Raw genomic sequence first — 9,818 nt, forward strand, 5'->3', positions numbered from 1 at the left:
TTAACGCTACTCCTGCTGCTCTTTAATTCGAGAGTTCACTGTATCGATATACGATTGATTGGTTTGAGACACATTTGAAAACTTCTTAAAGGTTTTAATCACAAAGTAAGTTTCGGTTTGCCTTACAATTAAATTTGTTTTTGCTTTTGTTTTTGTATTACGATAATGAAGACGCACAACAGAACTCATTGGCATCCACAATATGTGGGCACATGCGAAAAAAAGTGCAGACAGACAACACATAGAAATGAACGAACATACAAACCAAACAAAAAGAAAAGAAAACAACAAAAAAAAAAAAAAACAAAGACAAACAAACTCAACTGCATGTGTATCTGGATGTGTACATTTGCTGGGTATATGCTTGGTCTGGATGCCCGGTTGGAGCTTCCACATCGACTTTCTGACCCATTTATGCTCGCCTGGCAAAATTGGAGCATTTATTGTACAAAAAAACGCACAATGCACCAAATTGCCAGCGGAGACAATTGAATTTATTTGCATTGACTCTGGGAGTGGTGACTGATGGGGTAGGGAGGTGGGTGGAAATTAAATAAATTGTCTTACTTACCAAAATATTATTGGGGAGCCAGACCAACCAGTGACGAAGAGAGAGAGCGAGCGAGAGAGAGAGACAGAGAGAGTCAGAGAGCTTTTGTGAAACAGAAACGACAAGAGTGAAGTAAAGTCTCCGCACCGACTTTGTTTTACCATGCATCTCCAGGTTTCATACGGACAGACAGGCTAAACCGATTAAAGCTTTCTTCTGCTCGTTACATACATTTGTGGCGCTTAATAGACCATATTTTCAACCTTCCATTGCATGGTATAAAAAGCTTTTTATCGCATCTATGTACATATATGTGTATGTATGTAAGTATGTATACATGTGTATAAAGCATAGCAACATGTTGCTCTTTGGTCTTGTTTTTGAACCAACACCGGCTCCTATTGCCATCTCTTTCGGTGTGTAAAGAGGAAGAGAAACACTGCGCAAGAGTATTACTATTTGGGTCGTCGTTGTGCCTCACGTTGCTGCACCCCTGTTGACCCATCTAGGGCCAAGTTCCTAGAATGTTCATTCCAATAAAGCCACCACCATAGCCGCCGGTTGCAACATCTCGCGAAAAAACTAATCACTGAATGTGGATGGCAGGCAAAATTCGTAGAATTCACCCGAACTCACTAGGCGCTCAGCATCGATGGCAACATGCCAACCAACATGTTGCGGATGACAACATCGACACGACATAAAATCGCGTCATGCGCGTCGCAAATTCAGCAGGCGGACAGCGTTTGATGGCAGCCCAAAGCTGCCGGCAAATGTGGTAAATGAGAAGGAAAACAACAACAGCCACAACTACAACAAACAACGCAAAGTCCCGGATACGGTGAAATAGAGGATGGCCTTCCCAGTGAACAAAAAAAAAAAATCTGCACACACATATGGCCAGGTTGGTCGTGGTACATCAGACCGATACGATATAATATCGTATGAATACATATGTAGCTTGCTCGCTCGCTACCTTGCTTGCTCTCTCTCATTTAACACTTTCGTTTTCTTGTGCTAGCCTCTAAATAGGCGCTCAGCTCAAGGCAGCAGTAGCCTCGGCCTCGGCCTCAGTTAACCGACAGACAAGGATGGATATATGGCAAGACAATATGGTTGTCTCCATTGACAGAGCTGTAGAAAAGGGGGGCTACGGGCAAACTGTTGTCAACATGTGTTTACTTAGCAAACTGCCACCCAAATGCACCTCTCTTTCTGTTTTTACACTCAGATAAGTTTGTTTTGCTTTTAAACAATATTCGAATGCATTGAATTTGTTATCTTATACTACGTCTCTGTATATTCTGTCTCCCACTCTTTGTCTCTCTCTTTCTATCTTTTGGGGTAATAACACAACCGATTCTCTCTCGCACAGTCTTGGGGTCTCTCTCTCTCTCATGGAGTTTTCTTCTCACTCATGCACTGTTAGCAACATACTGCTGGGCAAACTGCCTCGAAAGCAACATTAAATTGGGCTTTTGTTGCCGTTTCCCCAACACACACACAAACACCATCGCTCACACACATACATACACACATGCATACATGGTTAGAGTCATTTCAAGTTGAGGGAGTTGCTGCAAGCGTTGTTTTTTTGGTTGTGCTTCTTTTAATGCTGGTCGCCTGGTGAAAAATCGACTGACTGAAGGCCCCTGACATCGTATACATGACGCACGAAGAAGGAACGACAACGAAGTGTCTCTACCGAGATATAGAGCGAGAGAGAGAGAGAGAGAGTGAAAGAGTGCAACCCGACTTGTGGTGTGCCTGCGACTGTGGCAAGTGTGGCAGCAGCAATAGTTGGCATTGGGAAAAGTCATTAAAAGTTGTATTTTAATTAATACAAAAAGCCGGGCCAGCCAATTAGTGAGAAATGTTGCCTTCCATGTCCGCACTACACTTCTGGCCCGCCCCGGCAAGCACCTTTCTTCATTAGCTGCGCACATCGACCTACGATTTTTGCAGCGCATCTTCTTCTATCCTATTACGCTAACATCTTCTTAATTAAAAACCTGACAATGTTCGTTCAGCGTTCCATTCCATGGCCGCTAACCGACCCCCCACACTGGTCCCGGCAGAGCCGTCGGCATATTTTTAATTGCTTAATTGGAATTGCGTACGGAAGAGATCCCGGACCCGGGACCCAGTAGCCAGGCCCCATTGGCGAGCCGGAGAATTTGCCCTGCCCTTTTTTGTCTTGCTATTCCTCTTTCACACATTGTATGCATTCATGCTCATTCTCGCCCTTGCCTGTTGCTGGGCAATTAGAGCTTTGTTCAAAACTTACACACACACACACATCATTGAAAAGAGGGTGTGGCAGCATCCGAAGGACTTTCAAGGTCGCACGACAACGCCCCCTGACGAGTAACCACCACGCCCTAGATACGCCTCAAACTCAGCGAGCATAACAGGCGCCCAGAACTGGCTTGACTGTGTCGAGGATGTCCAAAGGATATGCAAGGATGCTGCAGGGAAATCGTAGTCAGCATCAACATCCTCATCGTCAGCAGTAGCAGTAGCAGTAGCAGTAGCTGCCACCATCAGTAGCAATGCTGACCAAGCTTACGGTATTTTGACAGCGCAAGCTCAAAACCAAAAGAGAGAGAGCGAGAGAGCCACAGATGTGATTGTATTGAGCATTATTTATATTCAATAGTCATTTGTTTGTTATTCTTTTGTACAATATTAGATACAAAAAAAAAAACAAAATAAAAATTTACAAAAACTATTTGCAGTTTTCATAGCCCCTAAAAGTATGCAAATTCGACACTTGTTAAGCGACACCGGATGTCGCCACCGTCGACGACGGATGGCAGCACCGAATTTCGCAGACGAAGAGGCGGCCGGGGGGCGCAATTGGGCTTCACTCCAGCTTTCAAATCTGCGAAATTTGTCAGTTTTTCGACTTTCTTTGTTTTTTGTGTTTTTCGAGAATTATGTCTGAACAATTACTTTCCACTACGACTCTGGCCCAGCTGTCCAATGTGGATAAGAGCAGTGCTGGGTTAGTCATATAGGAGGATTGATTGATCTTTTATTAGAGGCTAAAAAATAGGTAAATTGTTCAAAAATTTATGAAAAACTTTTCTATCAATAAAACCCCCGTTTAGTGCAGAGAAAATAATCAAGAATATTGAATGAAGAAGAAATATTACACATAACTTACACTTTCATTATCACACAAGATCGTCGAACTAATATTATCTATTATAACCGAAATTCCAGCTTTATAGACACAACATTTTCTTACGTTAGCCAGTTTTGATAGATCGCTTGTTTATATTTCCTAGGAAAATAATGTAATAATAAGAAATATTGACGACATATCCAAATATCCTTTTAAAGGCAAATCTCTTTTCTCAATGGGATATGCATACACCTTAAATCCACAAAAAATAATATTACTCCAATTTTTCCAAAGACAATTCCTTAAAATTATCATTGTGTTTATTTATCTGAATATCTTATAAGAACATAAGAATATTAATAATGAAGATAATATATTCAGTAATTTTCAAGATCCCCTAAAACCTTCAGACAATCTAAAACAATAAATCTCATTTCAGTTTTTAGGAATAGAATAAAACACATTATTGGAACAATGGAGTTGAATTTTTTTGAATTTTTTATTATTATTATTTATTACATACACATATAGAAGATATCAATCTGTGTGTTTCTCCGTCATTTAATGTGTTTGTACATATATATATATATATAATGTATACATATATATATACATATGTATATACTTATATTTATACGCTATGCTCAGACCAATGCCAAAAACAAAAGTGATTAAAGGTAGCTAGGGGGATGTGTGGCTATATAATATATATTTTATTATGACTTGACGAACCATTTTGTCGTGAATCAAATATTTTTTTTTTTTTTTTTTTTTTTTTTTTTTTTTGCATGCAATTTGCAATATATTTAAGTTGTTTTTCTTTTTTGTATGTGTGTTGGTTTTTTAGTGTATGTATGTAAGTATGTATACATATATGTTTTTTATGTATATACATATATGCATGTTTAAATATATATGTGTGTATATATGCTTAAACTATTAAACATTTCATTATTTAGATCAAATATGCAATTGTGCAAAATTGCCATGCACAAAGTTTTGCATGTTTTATGTAGGTATGTATTTCTTCTTGTAATTGTTTTTTTTTTTTTTTTTTTTGTTTTATGCAATTGCTTTTCCTATATAATTTGTATGTTTATAATGTAAGTGTTAATATGTACGTATGTATGTCTCTCTCTGGTGTGTGTGTGTGTGTGTAAGTGTGAGTGGGTTGATAGTATATCTAACAACAAATCAAAATATTGAAATCATATTTTTTTTGACGCCTTCATCATACTTATATAAGTTGGTTAAATGTTAAATGCACGCTCGTTCGAATTGGCTAAGAATTTGCTTTGCTTTTCGTTTCGTTTCGTTTTCATTTGTTTCCACATTTGGTTAATAAAATTTGCATTATATCAATATAACAAAGAAAAATTACAAAGTGAAATTATTTCTATTTGTTTTTCATTCGTTTCTGTTTTCGTTTTTCTTTTTTTTTTTTGTTTTGTTTTTAAATTAACATAATTGGTGTGGGTGTGAGTGTATGTGTTTGGGTTCTGTATGTTTTTGTATGTATGGGTCTTTTGGTTGTTATTGGTTTTCGTTTTTGTGTGTTTTTTTTTTTCTTTAGAAACTAGTTTGGATAAATTGTTGGCTTGCTTTGTTTCGTTTATACATACATATTTTTGTTTGTATGTGTTTGTTTATCGAATTTTTACAATAAGTGTTTTTTTGTTAATCGAAATTTTCGCACATATTGACATTATAAAATCGTTAATTACGATTATCTCGTCAGTAAATATGTCCTAAGGATGTGTTGCTCATTAATTCATTTTCTTTTTTGTAGCTGTATCACAATTGGGTTTTGGTTTCACTTTCGTTTTCAACTTAACTCATTTTCTCTTTCAATCAATAGAGAGTCTTTTGCCTTATCTTTGTGGAGAAAGCAAACAAAACTAATATAAGAATATAAAAAAAAAATTAACTAAAAAAATGTATATTGTAAATGGGTTGCTTAAATTTTTTGTTTTTGTTTTCGTTTTCATTTTTTTAAAAATTGTTGTTTTGTTTAACAAATTTTCTATTTGTTTTTCCCCTCTCAAAAAAGCTGCTCATCTAACTTTGGCGCCTTAAAGTATGCAGTAGTATGTATGCAATCTACATCAATATGTATGTAATTTTGTGTGTTTGTTTTCTTTTACATATTCATTGCATTTTCTTCTTTTGGCACTCATGTGTGTGTGTGTGTGTGTTTGTAACGATAGATAAATGCAAAAACTTATTTCAATTCAGATATTTTTCATTAATTACATACAAATATAAATACATACATATATATATATATATATGTATATGTATATATACATAACTGAATACCAAACATTTTATGTGTGTGTGTGTGTGTAGGTCCAAAACCAAAAAAAAAGGTTAAATACCAAAATTATTTTGATCTTGAAAGGATTCTCAGGTATTATAATAATTTGTTATTTGATTTTACGTTTAATTCAATCAAATTGAAGAATCAGTTTTTACTTTTTGTTTTTTTTTTTTTTTAGTTTTTATGGATTTTTGTTTTTTCTCAAAAATTGCATTTCCTATACTTACGTTTTCTTCTGTTATATACACACACATACATATGTACATGCATATACATATGTATATATATATATATATTTATATTTGTATATAAAATTTAAAAGAGCGACTGAAACTGAGATACAGATATTTTGTATATGTCTATATATATATATATATGTATGTATATATATATATATAGAGGAAAGAGCGAAAAGTTGCTTGACCTTTTCTTATTGTTGTTGTTGTTATTGTATGTATATATTTTTGCAGTTTTTGGTTGTCTTTTTTGTTTCTTTTTTTTTTTTTTTTTTTTTTGTTTCAAATTTTCGCTTTTTCTCTTTTTTTTCCTTTTTTTTTTTTTTTTTTGTTTGCTTGTTTTTGTTTTGTCGAAAAGTTCTCAAGTTATCACTTCACTTAAATTTTATCAGTTAAAACTTCGTGTTCTTCAAAGGGGGAAGTTATACCACGTATTTTTCTTTCAGTGTATTGTTATTCTCAACTTATAGATAAATACAAACATACACAAATATCATTGCGCGCTCTCTATATAAGTTTGATTTCTATTACATTAAAAAAAAAAAAGAATATTTGCCTCCATGCCATCCATAATACATAAATCTACATAGCCATTTCATTTACTATCACTATCATCAACATTGCTTCTATATATATGTATATATATATTTATATATATAAGTATATATAGATGTTTAATGTCAACGATAATACAATAATACAAATACATAACATTTACATATATGCAGCCATTTCGATTCGATTTCGATTTAGTTGTCCCGGCTTTCGTAAGTCCCTTACATTTCCCAGTAAAATGGTTTCCTTCTCTATATATCTCTCTCTCTAACTCTTTCTATGTTTCACTTTTTTGTTTTTTCTTTTCTTTTTTTTTTTTTGGTTTTTGCTTCTTGTTACAATTTTTTGTGCTTTTTTTTGTTTAAGTTGTTTATTAATTAGTATTTTTTATATAAGTCTATCACATCATCACAATTCGGTTGCAATAAAAAAAATGCCCAGAATACGCTGGAATATACAAATAAATATACATATATGTATGTACATATATATGGATGGTGCCTGGCCTGACCTGGCCTGTCTGTCTGTCTGTTGTAGATCCTTCTACCAACTCCGCCTCTCAGAGCCTGCACTGCACTGCACTGGCGTGATCCTTTCAATCCATGAACGTTGGCTGGGCAATTTTCTTTACGTTTAGTAACATTGTGTATACACATATACATATAAAAAATAATAATAATAATTATAGTAATTGTAATAATAGTACACAGTAATTGTAATTGTTTCTTCTAATTACTTTCATTTTTCGTTTTTGTTTTTGTAAATTTATTATTTTCAGTTTTCAGTTATCGTGTAGTCGGTAAGGTATTAGCTTAAAGCTATTCAATTTTTTCATCATCATCATCGTTACCGACCTACGCAATGTATGCAAAATGAATGTATGTTTGTTTCTTTGTTTGTTTGCATGTGTATGTATGTATGTATTGTATGTATGTATTTATGCATGTTTGTTGGCAACCAACTGAAATCCAAAATGAAAACGAATTCAAATAAACAAGGTCATAATTAAACATAAACATAAACATGTCCTTACAACATTTTCTATTCATTGTTTGTTTTTTGGAACCTTAGTATGTATGTATGTATTTGTGTTTGTTCATAGAACAACTTAAAGAAAGCAAGAAAAAAAAACAAAACAAAACAAAAACAATTAAGGAAAAAGAACAAAAATTAATCAAAAAATATTCAAGTAAATGTAAAAAAGGAAGAAAAAAGAACAATGTAGAGATCCTCTTGTTGCTACAAAAAAAAAAAAAAAAGTTAAAAAGAAATGTTTGCCTTTAAACAAATGTATGCCTATATTTGTTTTTTTTTTATATATAATTTGTTGACTTCTTCTATGTGTCATTTTTTGTTTTTTGTTTGTTTGTTTGTTTGTTAGTTATCCCTTGTGTCTGTTTCAGTTCCAACTTATTTGTACTTCTCTCTGGGGGGGATGAGGGAGAACTGGAGGTGGTCGTAGGAGTTGGCCAGGAGTGGGTGGATGGAAGGAGTGACTACTAGTGTGAGTTTGGAGATGGTTTCACTCCAATCAATCAACTTGAAGAACAAGACCTGAACATTTTTTAACTTTGACGACAACTTTTTGTTTTTTTGCTTTAAGTCTTTGCTAAAAGCGCACATACACTTTTTCTCTATCTCTTGCTCTCTCCCTCTCTGTCTCTATTTCTTGTAATCATCATTATAATTTATGCTTAATCAAGTTGGATACCTTGCAAAGAAAATAAAAAAGTGATGCAAATCAAAAGTATAAATGTTTAATTCTCAATATTAAACTATTGAACAATCGAACTTGAAGCACACAGCTCAAGTGAATGAATGAACCTAAACTAGTTCTTAATTGGGAAAGCTTTAAGAGTCTAAGAAGAAGAAAAATACCCAATGGCATATTGGATATTAACTTAAATATGTCTATGTATAAATATATATAAGAGAAAATTGAATGTGCTACCAAGTTTCCAATTAAATAAATCAACTAACACAACAGTAAAGCAGTCTCTTCTTTCCATAGCTCATAAAATCTTCATGATCTGTTTATCCAGAATGGATGGATTCTAGAATGGATCCTTATATCATCCAATATATAATATATGTATATACCGTATATCATTACAATCAGCGCAAAACTGTAAGTACTTTAGTTTAAACCGAACAATACTCAAGTCTTTTTCTTAACTATTTTGGCGATGCAAATTTTTGAAATGACAACAACAAATTATGGCTTGGGATGTTGGAGGATCGGAGGGCTAAGATGCTGATGATCAGTCAGACAAACATTTAGACAATTTAGATCTACTCTATATGTGTTAGATATACATATAATCTTGATGGGGCTAATCGAAATAAATGTGTTTGTTTGTGAACTAAAAAAACCTAAGAAAACAAAAATATATATATTGTTTTTTTTTTTTTTTGCGGAAAAATATCCATATGTTATGTATGTATATGCATAATGTTTATTGTTTATGTATTATTATTATTATTACTATTATTATTATTTCATATTGCTGCGTATCCCATTAGTTTGATTTCTCAAGAAAAAATTACTTTCAAATTTATGGATGAATGTGGCTTTTGTTCTTTTTCTTTTTATCTGTTGTTGTTGTTGTTTTTTTTTCTTCTTGTGGTTATTGTTCTTTAAGAAATTGTTTAATGTAAAATTGTTTGTTTTTGTAATTTTTGGGAAAAAACACATGTAGAATAGGTTTATGTAAGTTAAGATTACATTGAAACATAATTAAGGAAACAATTATTGTTGTTGTTGTTATTGCTGTTTGTATATATATAAATATATATATATATACATTTCACACACACATTATCAATACATATATAAGAGAATTGTTTTAACAAATGTATTTCAAATTAGACAAAAGAATTATATGCATGTTTTCATTAGTATTTTTTTTCATTCTCATTCTTGTTCTCTATATTACATACTTTGTACCAAAGCAGCGCTGCTTTTTTTCTCTTTTTTTCTCGCTTGTTTGTTTTCTTTTCTTTTTTGTTTTGTTTTGTTTGAGTTTA

The sequence above is a fragment of the Drosophila tropicalis genome, unplaced genomic scaffold, assembly GCF_018151085.1.
Source record: "Drosophila tropicalis isolate 14030-0801.00 unplaced genomic scaffold, ASM1815108v1 contig_4, whole genome shotgun sequence".
Taxonomy (NCBI): Eukaryota; Metazoa; Arthropoda; class Insecta; order Diptera; family Drosophilidae; genus Drosophila; species Drosophila tropicalis.